Consider the following 14,983-nt stretch of genomic DNA (forward strand, 5'->3'; position numbering starts at 1 on the left):
GTCATAATCATTAGATGATGTAATAATCATTTTGTTGATGTCATAATCATTTGTTGATGTCATAATCATTTTGTTGATGTCATAATGATTTGATGATGTCATAATCATTTGATGTCATAATCATTGGATGATGTCATAATCATTTGATGATGTCATAATCATTTGATGTCATAATCATTTTGTTGATGTCATAATCATTTGATGATGTCATAATCATTTTGTTGATGTCATAATCATTTGATGATATCATAATCATTTGATGTCACAATCATTGGATGATGTCATAATCATTTTGTTGATGTCATAATCATTTGATGATGTCATAATCATTAGATGATGTCATAATCATTTGATGATGTCATAATCATTTTGTTGATGTCATAATCATTTGATGATGTCATAATCATTGGATGATGTCATAATAATTTTGTTGATGTCATAATCATTTGATGATGTCATAATCATTAGATGATGTCATAATCATTTTGTTGATGTCATAATCATTTGATGATGTCATAATCATTTTGTTGATGTCATAATCATTTGATGATGTCATAATCATTTTGTTGATGTCATAATCATTTGATGATGTCATAATCATTTTGTTGATGTCATAATGATTTGATGATGTCATAATCATTTGATGTCATAATCATTGGATGATGTCATAATCATTTGATGATGTCATAATCATTTGATGTCATAATCATTTTGTTGATGTCATAATCATTTGATGATGTCATAATCATTTGATGTCATAATCGTTGGATGATGTCATAATAATTTTGTTGATGTCATAATCATTTGATGATGTCATAATCATTTTGTTGATGTCATAATCATTTGATGATGTCATAATCATTTTGTTGATGTCATAATCATTAGATGATGTCATAATCATTTTATTGATGTCATAATCATTTGATGATGTCATAATCATTTTGTTGATGTCATAATCATTTGATGATGTCATAATCATTTGATGTCATAATCATTGGATGATGTCATAATCATTTGATGATGTCATAATCATTTGATGTCATAATCATTTTGTTGATGTCATAATCATTGGATGATGTCATAATAATTTTGTTGATGTCATAATCATTTGATGATGTCATAATCGTTAGATGATGTCATAATCATTTTGTTGATGTCATAATCATTTGATGATGTCATAATCATTTTGTAGATGTCATAATCATTTGATGATGTCATAATCATTGGATGATGTCATAATAATTTTGTTGATGTCATAATCATTTGATGATGTCATAATCATTAGATGATGTCATAATCATTTTGTTGATGTCATAATCATTTGATGATGTCATAATCATTTTGTTGATGTCATAATCATTTGATGATGTCATAATCATTAGATGATGTCATAATCATTTTGTTGATGTCATAATCATTTGATGATGTCATAATCATTTTGTTGATGTCATAATGATTTGATGATGTCATAATCATTTGATGTCATAATCATTGGATGATGTCATAATCATTTGATGATGTCATAATCATTTGATGTCATAATTATTTTGTTGATGTCATAATCATTTGATGATGTCATAATCATTGGATGATATCATTATCATTTTGTAGATGTCATTATCATTTGATGATGTCATAATCATTTGATGATGTCATAATCATTTTGTTGATGTCATAATCATTTTGTTGATGTCATAATGATTTGATGATGTCATAATCATTTTATGTCATAATCATTGGATGATGTCATAATCATTTTGTTGATGTCATAATCATTTGATGATGCCATAATCATTTGATGATGTCATAATCATTAGATGATGTCATAATCATTTTGTTGATGTCATAATCATTTGATGATGTCATAATCATTTTGTTGATGTCATAATCATTTGATGATGTCATCATCATTAGATGATGTCATAATCATTTTGTTGATGTCATAATCATTTGATGATGTCATAATCATTTTGTTGATGTCATAATCATTTTGTTGATGTCATAATGATTTGATGATGTCATAATCATTTGATGTCATAATCGTTGGATGATGTCATAATCATTTGATGATGTCATAATCATTTGATGTCATAATCATTGGATGATGTCATAATCATTTTGTTGATGTCATAATCATTTGATGATGTCATAATCATTTTGTTGATGTCATAATCATTTGATGATGTCATAATCATTTGATGTCATAATCATTGGATGATGTAATAATCATTTTGTTGATGTCATAATCATTTGATGATGTCATAATCATTTGATGTTATAATCATTGGATGATGTCATAATCATTTTGTTGATGTCAGAATCATTTGATGATGTCATAATCATTTTGTTGATGTCATAATCATTTTGTTGATGTCATATGATTTCATGATGTCATAATCATTTGATGTCATAATCATTGGATGATGTCATAATCATTTTGTTGATGTCATAATCATTTGATGATGTCATAATCATTAGATGATGTCATAATCATTTTGTTGATGTCATAATCATTTGATGATGTCATAATCATTTTGTTGATGTCATAATCATTTGATGATATCATAATCATTTGATGTCACAATCATTGGATGATGTCATAATCATTTTGTTAATGTCATAATCATTAGATGATGTCATAATCATTTGATGTCATGATCATTGGATGATGACATAATCATTTTGTTGATGTCATAATCATTTGATGATGTCATAATCATTTTTTTGATATCATAATCATTTTGTTGATGTCATAATCATTTGATGATGCCATAATCATTTGATGATGTCATGATCATTAGATGATGTCATAATCATTTTGTTGATGTCATAATCATTTGATGATGTCATAATCATTTTGTTGATGTCATAATCATTTGATGATATCATCATCATTAGATGATGTCATAATCATTTTGTTGATGTCATAATCATTTGATGATGTCGTAATCATTTTGTTGATGTCATAATCATTTTGTTGATGTCATAATGATTTGATGATGTCATAATCATTTGATGTCATAATCATTGGATGATGTCTAGAGTTGAGCGATACCAGCCGATACTTGAAAATATCGGATCGGAATGGATCGGCCGATCTTTAAAAAAAGTATCGGTATCGCCGATTCCGATACCGGGAACCAATGCAAGTCAATGGGGCCAAAATATCGGAATTAAAAAAAACCCTTTCTTTCCTTGTAGGTTAATTCTACATGAAGAAAAACAACTAAGAATAATGTAGAATGTATTGTGGGAGGTGGAGGAGACATTAAAGCCATAGAGGTTTAGCCCAATCAAATGGAATAGCAGGAATTAAACTTTTTTTTTTAAAGATGTTAGGAGTTACAAAGATATTGACTATGTTAGCCTCATTTATATTTTGCCAGACATGTATGTCTTCTTCTTCTACTTCCTTTTTTTACATTCTTCTTCTTCTTCTTCTTCTACTTAATTTTTTAACATTCTTCTTCTTCTTCTTCTACTTCCTTTTTTTACATTCTTCTTCTTCTTCTTCTACTTCCTTTTTTTACATTCTTCTTCTTATTCCTTTTTTTACATTCTTCTTCTTCTTCTTCTACTTCCTTTTTTTACATTCTTCTTCTTCTTCTTCTACTTCCTTTTTTTACATTCTTCTTCTTCTTCTTCTACTTCCTTTTTTTACATTCTTCTTCTTCTTCTTCTACTTCCTTTTTTTACATTCTTCTTCTTCCTCTTCTACTTCCTTTTTTACATTCTTCTTCTTCTTCTTCTTCTTCTTCTTCTTCTTCTTCCTTTTCTTACATTCTTCATATTCTTCTTATTCAACAATTATTATTCTACATATTCAGCTTCTTCATCTTCTTCCTATTCTTCTTCATCATATTCTTGTTTGTGTCAGGCATTCCTGTAGTTGTTATCTAGAAAAGTTAGAAGTTTACACCTTCCGTTCTGCCTGTCACAAAAGATTTACAACAGGATTTGTCCGCGTTCAGTTTGGCCTGCAGAAGCAGGCCTTTTCCAGGGGCACCACGAGGAGGAACGGACTCACCCCCATACACTGCTTAGTCTTCTTCTGCTTATAAATAAGATAATATCATTTGCTCAGAGTATTAGTCTTATGCTTAATGTTCTTCTGCTTTGTTTTTTTTATGCTTCTTTGTCTTCTCTCTCTTGTTGTTCTGCATCTTGGTGGTTGTCTTCCTGTTCTTTGTCCTCTTGAACCAGCTGACGGTACTGGCACCCGGAGGGGCAGCAGAAGGAACAAGAGCCAATGGCACTACCGAGGACCAGCTGACGGTGCTGGAACCCGGTTACTAAGCAGGAGGTACCTGTGCTACAAAGCACTACCAAGGACCAGCAGACGTTGCCGGAACTCGGATACCGAGATGGAGGCACCTAGGCCAAAGGCTCTGACGAGAACCAGCTGACGATGCTGGAACCCGGAGGGGTAGCATAAGCTGCAAGAGCAAATGGAAATAGCGAGGACCAGCTGACAGTGCTGGCACCCGGAGGGGCAGCAGAAGGAATAAGAGCCAATGGCACAACCGAGGACCAGCTGACGGTGCTGGAACCCGGTTACTAAGCAGGAGGTACCTGTGCTACAACGCACTACCAAGGACCAGCAGACGTTGCCGGAACTCGGATACCGAGATGGAGGCACCTAGGCCAAAGGCTCTGACGAGAACCAGCTGACGGTGCTGGAACCCGGAGGGGTAGCATAAGCTGCAAGAGCAAATGGAAATAGCGAGGACCAGCTGACAGTGCTGGCACCCGGAGGGGCAGCAGAAGGAATAAGAGCCAATGGCACAACCGAGGACCAGCTGACGGTGCTGGAACCCGGTTACTAAGCAGGAGGTACCTGTGCTACAAAGCACTACCAAGGACCAGCAGACGTTGCCGGAACTCGGATACCGAGATGGAGGCACCTAGGCCAAAGGCTCTGATGAGAACCAGCTGACGGTGCTGGAACCCGAAAGGGGTATCAGAAGTTACCCCTGAAAAGCAAAGTTGGCATGCCGCAAGCTGGCCGCAGTTACCGAATCACACAGTCCTACAGGGGGTGCTTGTCCTACTGGCACTATGGAACAAACCTTTCTTACCAGAACCCGCAGTCCACATAGGAAGCACCTAAACTGCTGGCACCCTAGCCTCGGCTAACCCAACCGCAACACGACATGGCAACTTGGGGTGGCAAACTGACATTGACACTTCCCGGAAACAGCAGGCAGGGCTGGAACCAAGCTGGGCAGGAGGGAGTACCCGTGCCAAAGTCAGTTATGAGCAGCAACTGGCGATGTTGGAGCCCAGGACAAGCACTTAGCAGGCTGAGGCCTGATGTGCTGTCAATTGGGAGGCAGCAGGACAGATTGCCATCAAAACAGCAGGGGAACAGCTGACGTTACTGAACCCCACAAACACAGGAGCTAGTGTTTTACTCTGTGAAGACGGCACTTCCGAGCAACAACTGGCTGTGTTGAAGCCCAGGGACAAGCACGGAGCAGGCTTAGGCTGCATTGAAGAAATTTTAAGATCGGTTGTAGACTACTAATTTGAACCAAGCTCCACTTAGGCCTGTGGCTTCACTGATTCACATTCCGATAATGGGAATGTGGACAGAGCAGGCGACATTGCCGGACACACATCAGGGGATTAACTGACCGGACTGAACACCTGTAACACAGGAACAAGTGTGGATTGTGCAGACGCCACTTCGGAGCTGTAACTGGCGGGGTTGGAGGACAGGGGAAATACGAGAGACAGTGTAGCCACAGGCCTAATTGGAGCACGGTTAAAAATCAGTAGTGGTACGACTGTGTAGGCAGCAGGAGACTTTGCCATCCACACAGCAGGGGATCAGCTGACATTACTGAACCCCACTGAGACACGGGAGCAAGTGTCTCTTTCCGTGTGGACGGCACTTCCGAACTACAACTGGCTGTGTTGAAGCCCAGGAAATAGGAGGGTGTAGGCAGAGGCCTACTGTATTTTGAATGAGTTTACAGCAGGAGAGACTGCCATCCACACAGCAGGGGATCAGCTGACGTTACTGAACCCCACTGAGACACGGGAGCAAGTATCTCTTTCCGTGTGGACGGCACTTCCGAACTACAACTGGCTGTGTTGAAGACCAGGAAATAGGAGGGTGTAGGCAGAGGCCTACTGTATTTTGAATGAGTTTACAGCAGGAGAGACTGCCATCCACACAGCAGGGGATCAGCTGACGTTACTGAACCCCACTGAGACACGGGAGCAAGTGTCTCTTTCCGTGTGGACGGCACTTCCGAACTACAACTGGCTGTGTTGAAGCCCAGGAAATAGGAGGGTGTAGGCAGAGGCCTACTGTATTTTGAATGAGGTGACAGCAGGAGAGACTGCCATCCACACAGCAGGGGATCAGCTGACATTACTGAACCCCACTGAGACACGGGAGCAAGTATCTCTTTCCGTGTGGACGGCACTTCCGAACTACAACTGGCTGTGTTGAAGCCCAGGAAATAGGAGGGTGTAGGCAGAGGCCTACTGAATTTTGAATGAGTTTACAGCAGGAGAGACTGCCATCCACACAGCAGGGGATCAGCTGACGTTACTGAACCCCACTGAGACACGGGAGCAAGTGTCTCTTTCCGTGTGGACGGCACTTCCGAACTACAACTGGCTGTGTTGAAGCCCAGGAAATAGGAGGGTGTAGGCAGAGGCCTACTGAATTTTGAATGAGGTGACAGCAGGAGAGACTGCCATCCACACAGCAGGGGATCAGCTGACGTTACTGAACCCCACTGAGACATGGGAGCAAGTGTCTCTTTCCGTGTGGACGGCACTTCCGAACTACAACTGGCTGTGTTGAAGCCCAGGAAATAGGAGGGTGTAGGCAGAGGCCTACTGAATTTTGAATGAGGTGACAGCAGGAGAGACTGCCATCCACACAGCAGGGGATCAGCTGACGTTACTGAACCCCACTGAGACACGGGAGCAAGTATCTCTTTCCGTGTGGACGGCACTTCCGAACTACAACTGGCTGTGTTGAAGCCCAGGAAATAGGAGGGTGTAGGCAGAGGCCTACTGAATTTTGAATGAGGTGACAGCAGGAGAGACTGCCATCCACACAGCAGGGGATCAGCTGACGTTACTGAACCCCACTGAGACACGGGAGCAAGTATCTCTTTCCGTGTGGACGGCACTTCCGAACTACAACTGGCTGTGTTGAAGCCCAGGAAATAGGAGGGTGTAGGCAGAGGCCTACTGAATTTTGAATGAGGTGACAGCAGGAGAGACTGCCATCCACACAGCAGGGGATCAGCTGACGTTACTGAACCCCACTGAGACACGGGAGCAAGTATTTTGTTGATGTCATAATGATTTGATGATGTCATAATCATTTGATGTCATAATCGTTGGATGATGTCATAATCATTTGATGATGTCATAATCATTTGATGTCATAATCATTGGATGATGTCATAATCATTTTGTTGATGTCATAACCATTTGATGATGTCATAATCATTTTGTTGATGTCATAATCATTTGATGATGTCATAATCATTTGATGTCATAATCATTGGATGATGTCATAATCATTTTGTTGATGTCATAATCATTTTATGATGTCATAATCATTAGATGATGTCATAATCATTTTGTTGATGTCAGAGTCATTTGATGATGTCATAATCATTTTGTTGATGTCAGAATCATTTGATGATGTCATAATCATTTTGTTGATGTCATAATCATTTTGTTGATGTCATATGATTTCATGATGTCATAATCATTTGATGTCATAATCATTGGATGATGTCATAATCATTTTGTTGATGTCATAATCATTTGATGATGTCATAATCATTAGATGATGTCATAATCATTTTGTTGATGTCATAATCATTTGATTATGTCATAATCATTAGATGATGTCATAATCATTTTGTTGATGTCATAATCATTTGATGATGTCATAATCATTTTGTTGATGTCATAATCATTTGATGATATCATAATCATTTGATGTCACAATCATTGGATGATGTCATAATCATTTTGTTGATGTCATAATCATTAGATGATGTCATAATCATTTGATGTCATGATCATTGGATGATGACATAATCATTTTGTTGATGTCATAATCATTTGATGATGTCATAATCATTTTTTTGATGTAATAATCATTTTGTTGATGTCATAATGATTTGATGATGTCATAATGATTTGAGGTCATAATCATTGGATGATGTCATAATCATTTTGTTGATGTCATAATCATTTGATGATGCCATAATCATTTGATGATGTCATGATCATTAGATGATGTCATAGTCATTTTGTTGATGTCATAATCATTTGATGATGTCATAATCATTTTGTTGATGTCATAATCATTTGATGATGTCATCATCATTAGATGATGTCATAATCATTTTGTTGATGTCATAATCATTTGATGATGTCGTAATCATTTTGTTGATGTCATAATCATTTTGTTGATGTCATAATGATTTGATGATGTCATAATCATTTGATGTCATAATCATTTGATGATGTCATAATCATTTTGTTGATGTCATAATCATTTGATGATATCATCATCATTAGATGATGTCATAATCATTTTGTTGATGTCATAATCATTTGATGATGTCGTAATCATTTTGTTGATGTCATAATCATTTGATGTCATAATCATTGGATGATGTCATAATCATTTTGTTGATGTCATATGATTTCATGATGTCATAATCATTTGATGTCATAATCATTGGATGATGTCATAATCATTTTGTTGATGTCATAATCATTTGATGATGTCATAATCATTAGATGATGTCATAATCATTTGATGATGTCATAATCATTTTGTTGATGTCATAATCATTTGATGATGTCATAATCATTTTGTTGATGTCATAATCATTTGATGATGTCATAATCATTAGATGATGTCATAATCATTTTGTTGATGTCATAATCATTTGATGATGTCATAATCATTTTGTTGATGTCATAATCATTTGATGATGTCATAATCATTAGATGATGTAATAATCATTTTGTTGATGTCATAATCATTTGTTGATGTCATAATCATTTTGTTGATGTCATAATGATTTGATGATGTCATAATCATTTGATGTCATAATCATTGGATGATGTCATAATCATTTGATGATGTCATAATCATTTGATGTCATAATCATTTTGTTGATGTCATAATCATTTGATGATGTCATAATCATTTTGTTGATGTCATAATCATTTGATGATATCATAATCATTTGATGTCACAATCATTGGATGATGTCATAATCATTTTGTTGATGTCATAATCATTTGATGATGTCATAATCATTAGATGATGTCATAATCATTTGATGATGTCATAATCATTTTGTTGATGTCATAATCATTTGATGATGTCATAATCATTGGATGATGTCATAATAATTTTGTTGATGTCATAATCATTTGATGATGTCATAATCATTAGATGATGTCATAATCATTTTGTTGATGTCATAATCATTTGATGATGTCATAATCATTTTGTTGATGTCATAATCATTTGATGATGTCATAATCATTTTGTTGATGTCATAATCATTTGATGATGTCATAATCATTTTGTTGATGTCATAATGATTTGATGATGTCATAATCATTTGATGTCATAATCATTGGATGATGTCATAATCATTTGATGATGTCATAATCATTTGATGTCATAATCATTTTGTTGATGTCATAATCATTTGATGATGTCATAATCATTTGATGTCATAATCGTTGGATGATGTCATAATAATTTTGTTGATGTCATAATCATTTGATGATGTCATAATCATTTTGTTGATGTCATAATCATTTGATGATGTCATAATCATTTTGTTGATGTCATAATCATTAGATGATGTCATAATCATTTTATTGATGTCATAATCATTTGATGATGTCATAATCATTTTGTTGATGTCATAATCATTAGATGATGTCATAATCATTTTATTGATGTCATAATCATTTGATGATGTCGTAATCATTTTGTTGATGTCATAATCATTTTGTTGATGTCATAATGATTTGATGATGTCATAATCATTTGATGTCATAATCATTGGATGATGTCATAATCATTTTGTTGATGTCATAATCATTTGATGATGTCATAATCATTTGATGTCATAATCATTGGATGATGTCATAATCATTTTGTTGATGTCATAATCATTTGATGATGTCATAATCATTAGATGATGTCATAATCATTTTGTTCATGTCATAATCATTTGATGATGTCATAATCATTTGATGTCATAATCATTGGATGATGTCATAATCATTTTGTTGATGTCATAATCATTTGATGATGTCATAATCATTAGATGATGTCATAATCATTTTGTTGATGTCATAATCATTTGATGATGCCATAATCATTTGATGATGTCATAATCATTAGATGATGTCATAATCATTTTGTTGATGTCATAATCATTTGATGATGTCATAATCATTTTGTTGATGTCATAATCATTTGATGATGTCATCATCATTAGATGATGTCATAATCATTTTGTTGATGTCATAATCATTTGATGATGTCATAATCATTTTGTTGATGTCATAATCATTTTGTTGATGTCATAATGATTTGATGATGTCATAATCATTTTGTTGATGTCATAATCATTTGAAGATGTCATAATCATTTTGTTGATGTCATAATCATTTGATGATATCATAATCATTTGATGTCACAATCATTGGATGATGTCATAATCATTTTGTTAATGTCATAATCATTAGATGATGTCATAATCATTTGATGTCATGATCATTGGATGATGACATAATCATTTTGTTGATGTCATAATCATTTGATGATGTCATAATCATTTTTTTGATATCATAATCATTTTGTTGATGTCATAATCATTTGATGATGCCATAATCATTTGATGATGTCATGATCATTAGATGATGTCATAATCATTTTGTTGATGTCATAATCATTTGATGATGTCATAATCATTTTGTTGATGTCATAATCATTTGATGATATCATCATCATTAGATGATGTCATAATCATTTTGTTGATGTCATAATCATTTGATGATGTCGTAATCATTTTGTTGATGTCATAATCATTTGATGTCATAATCATTGGATGATGTCATAATCATTTTGTTGATGTCATATGATTTCATGATGTCATAATCATTTGATGTCATAATCATTGGATGATGTCATAATCATTTTGTTGATGTCATAATCATTTGATGATGTCATAATCATTAGATGATGTCATAATCATTTGATGATGTCATAATCATTTTGTTGATGTCATAATCATTTGATGATGTCATAATCATTTTGTTGATGTCATAATCATTTGATGATGTCATAATCATTAGATGATGTCATAATCATTTTGTTGATGTCATAATCATTTGATGATGTCATAATCATTTTGTTGATGTCATAATCATTTGATGATGTCATAATCATTAGATGATGTAATAATCATTTTGTTGATGTCATAATCATTTGTTGATGTCATAATCATTTTGTTGATGTCATAATGATTTGATGATGTCATAATCATTTGATGTCATAATCATTGGATGATGTCATAATCATTTGATGATGTCATAATCATTTGATGTCATAATCATTTTGTTGATGTCATAATCATTTGATGATGTCATAATCATTTTGTTGATGTCATAATCATTTGATGATATCATAATCATTTGATGTCACAATCATTGGATGATGTCATAATCATTTTGTTGATGTCATAATCATTTGATGATGTCATAATCATTAGATGATGTCATAATCATTTGATGATGTCATAATCATTTTGTTGATGTCATAATCATTTGATGATGTCATAATCATTGGATGATGTCATAATAATTTTGTTGATGTCATAATCATTTGATGATGTCATAATCATTAGATGATGTCATAATCATTTTGTTGATGTCATAATCATTTGATGATGTCATAATCATTTTGTTGATGTCATAATCATTTGATGATGTCATAATCATTTTGTTGATGTCATAATCATTTGATGATGTCATAATCATTTTGTTGATGTCATAATGATTTGATGATGTCATAATCATTTGATGTCATAATCATTGGATGATGTCATAATCATTTGATGATGTCATAATCATTTGATGTCATAATCATTTTGTTGATGTCATAATCATTTGATGATGTCATAATCATTTGATGTCATAATCGTTGGATGATGTCATAATAATTTTGTTGATGTCATAATCATTTGATGATGTCATAATCATTTTGTTGATGTCATAATCATTTGATGATGTCATAATCATTTTGTTGATGTCATAATCATTAGATGATGTCATAATCATTTTATTGATGTCATAATCATTTGATGATGTCATAATCATTTTGTTGATGTCATAATCATTTGATGATGTCATAATCATTTGATGTCATAATCATTGGATGATGTCATAATCATTTGATGATGTCATAATCATTTGATGTCATAATCATTTTGTTGATGTCATAATCATTGGATGATGTCATAATAATTTTGTTGATGTCATAATCATTTGATGATGTCATAATCGTTAGATGATGTCATAATCATTTTGTTGATGTCATAATCATTTGATGATGTCATAATCATTTTGTAGATGTCATAATCATTTGATGATGTCATAATCATTGGATGATGTCATAATAATTTTGTTGATGTCATAATCATTTGATGATGTCATAATCATTAGATGATGTCATAATCATTTTGTTGATGTCATAATCATTTGATGATGTCATAATCATTTTGTTGATGTCATAATCATTTGATGATGTCATAATCATTAGATGATGTCATAATCATTTTGTTGATGTCATAATCATTTGATGATGTCATAATCATTTTGTTGATGTCATAATGATTTGATGATGTCATAATCATTTGATGTCATAATCATTGGATGATGTCATAATCATTTGATGATGTCATAATCATTTGATGTCATAATTATTTTGTTGATGTCATAATCATTTGATGATGTCATAATCATTGGATGATATCATTATCATTTTGTAGATGTCATTATCATTTGATGATGTCATAATCATTTGATGATGTCATAATCATTTTGTTGATGTCATAATCATTTTGTTGATGTCATAATGATTTGATGATGTCATAATCATTTTATGTCATAATCATTGGATGATGTCATAATCATTTTGTTGATGTCATAATCATTTGATGATGCCATAATCATTTGATGATGTCATAATCATTAGATGATGTCATAATCATTTTGTTGATGTCATAATCATTTGATGATGTCATAATCATTTTGTTGATGTCATAATCATTTGATGATGTCATCATCATTAGATGATGTCATAATCATTTTGTTGATGTCATAATCATTTGATGATGTCATAATCATTTTGTTGATGTCATAATCATTTTGTTGATGTCATAATGATTTGATGATGTCATAATCATTTGATGTCATAATCGTTGGATGATGTCATAATCATTTGATGATGTCATAATCATTTGATGTCATAATCATTGGATGATGTCATAATCATTTTGTTGATGTCATAATCATTTGATGATGTCATAATCATTTTGTTGATGTCATAATCATTTGATGATGTCATAATCATTTGATGTCATAATCATTGGATGATGTAATAATCATTTTGTTGATGTCATAATCATTTGATGATGTCATAATCATTTGATGTTATAATCATTGGATGATGTCATAATCATTTTGTTGATGTCAGAATCATTTGATGATGTCATAATCATTTTGTTGATGTCATAATCATTTTGTTGATGTCATATGATTTCATGATGTCATAATCATTTGATGTCATAATCATTGGATGATGTCATAATCATTTTGTTGATGTCATAATCATTTGATGATGTCATAATCATTAGATGATGTCATAATCATTTTGTTGATGTCATAATCATTTGATTATGTCATAATCATTAGATGATGTCATAATCATTTTGTTGATGTCATAATCATTTGATGATGTCATAATCATTTTGTTGATGTCATAATCATTTGATGATATCATAATCATTTGATGTCACAATCATTGGATGATGTCATAATCATTTTGTTAATGTCATAATCATTAGATGATGTCATAATCATTTGATGTCATGATCATTGGATGATGACATAATCATTTTGTTGATGTCATAATCATTTGATGATGTCATAATCATTTTTTTGATATCATAATCATTTTGTTGATGTCATAATCATTTGATGATGCCATAATCATTTGATGATGTCATGATCATTAGATGATGTCATAATCATTTTGTTGATGTCATAATCATTTGATGATGTCATAATCATTTTGTTGATGTCATAATCATTTGATGATATCATCATCATTAGATGATGTCATAATCATTTTGTTGATGTCATAATCATTTGATGATGTCGTAATCATTTTGTTGATGTCATAATCATTTTGTTGATGTCATAATGATTTGATGATGTCATAATCATTTGATGTCATAATCATTGGATGATGTCTAGAGTTGAGCGATACCAGCCGATACTTGAAAATATCGGATCGGAATGGATCGGCCGATCTTTAAAAAAAGTATCGGTATCGCCGATTCCGATACCGGGAACCAATGCAAGTCAATGGGGCCAAAATATCGGAATTAAAAAAAACCCTTTCTTTCCTTGTAGGTTAATTCTACATGAAGAAAAACAACTAAGAATAATGTAGAATGTATTGTGGGAGGTGGAGGAGACATTAAAGCCATAGAGGTTTAGCCCAATCAAATGGAATAGCAGGAATTAAACTTTTTTTTTTAAAGATGTTAGGAGTTACAAAGATATTGACTATGTTAGCCTCATTTATATTTTGCCAGACATGTATGTCTTCTTCTTCTACTTCCTTTTTTTACATTCTTCTTCTTCTTCTTCTTCTACTTAATTT

Source organism: Dendrobates tinctorius, unplaced genomic scaffold (genome assembly GCF_039654945.1).
Source record: "Dendrobates tinctorius isolate UK_male_01 unplaced genomic scaffold, ASM3965494v1 ptg000019l, whole genome shotgun sequence".
In the NCBI taxonomy this organism is placed as follows: domain Eukaryota; kingdom Metazoa; phylum Chordata; class Amphibia; order Anura; family Dendrobatidae; genus Dendrobates; species Dendrobates tinctorius.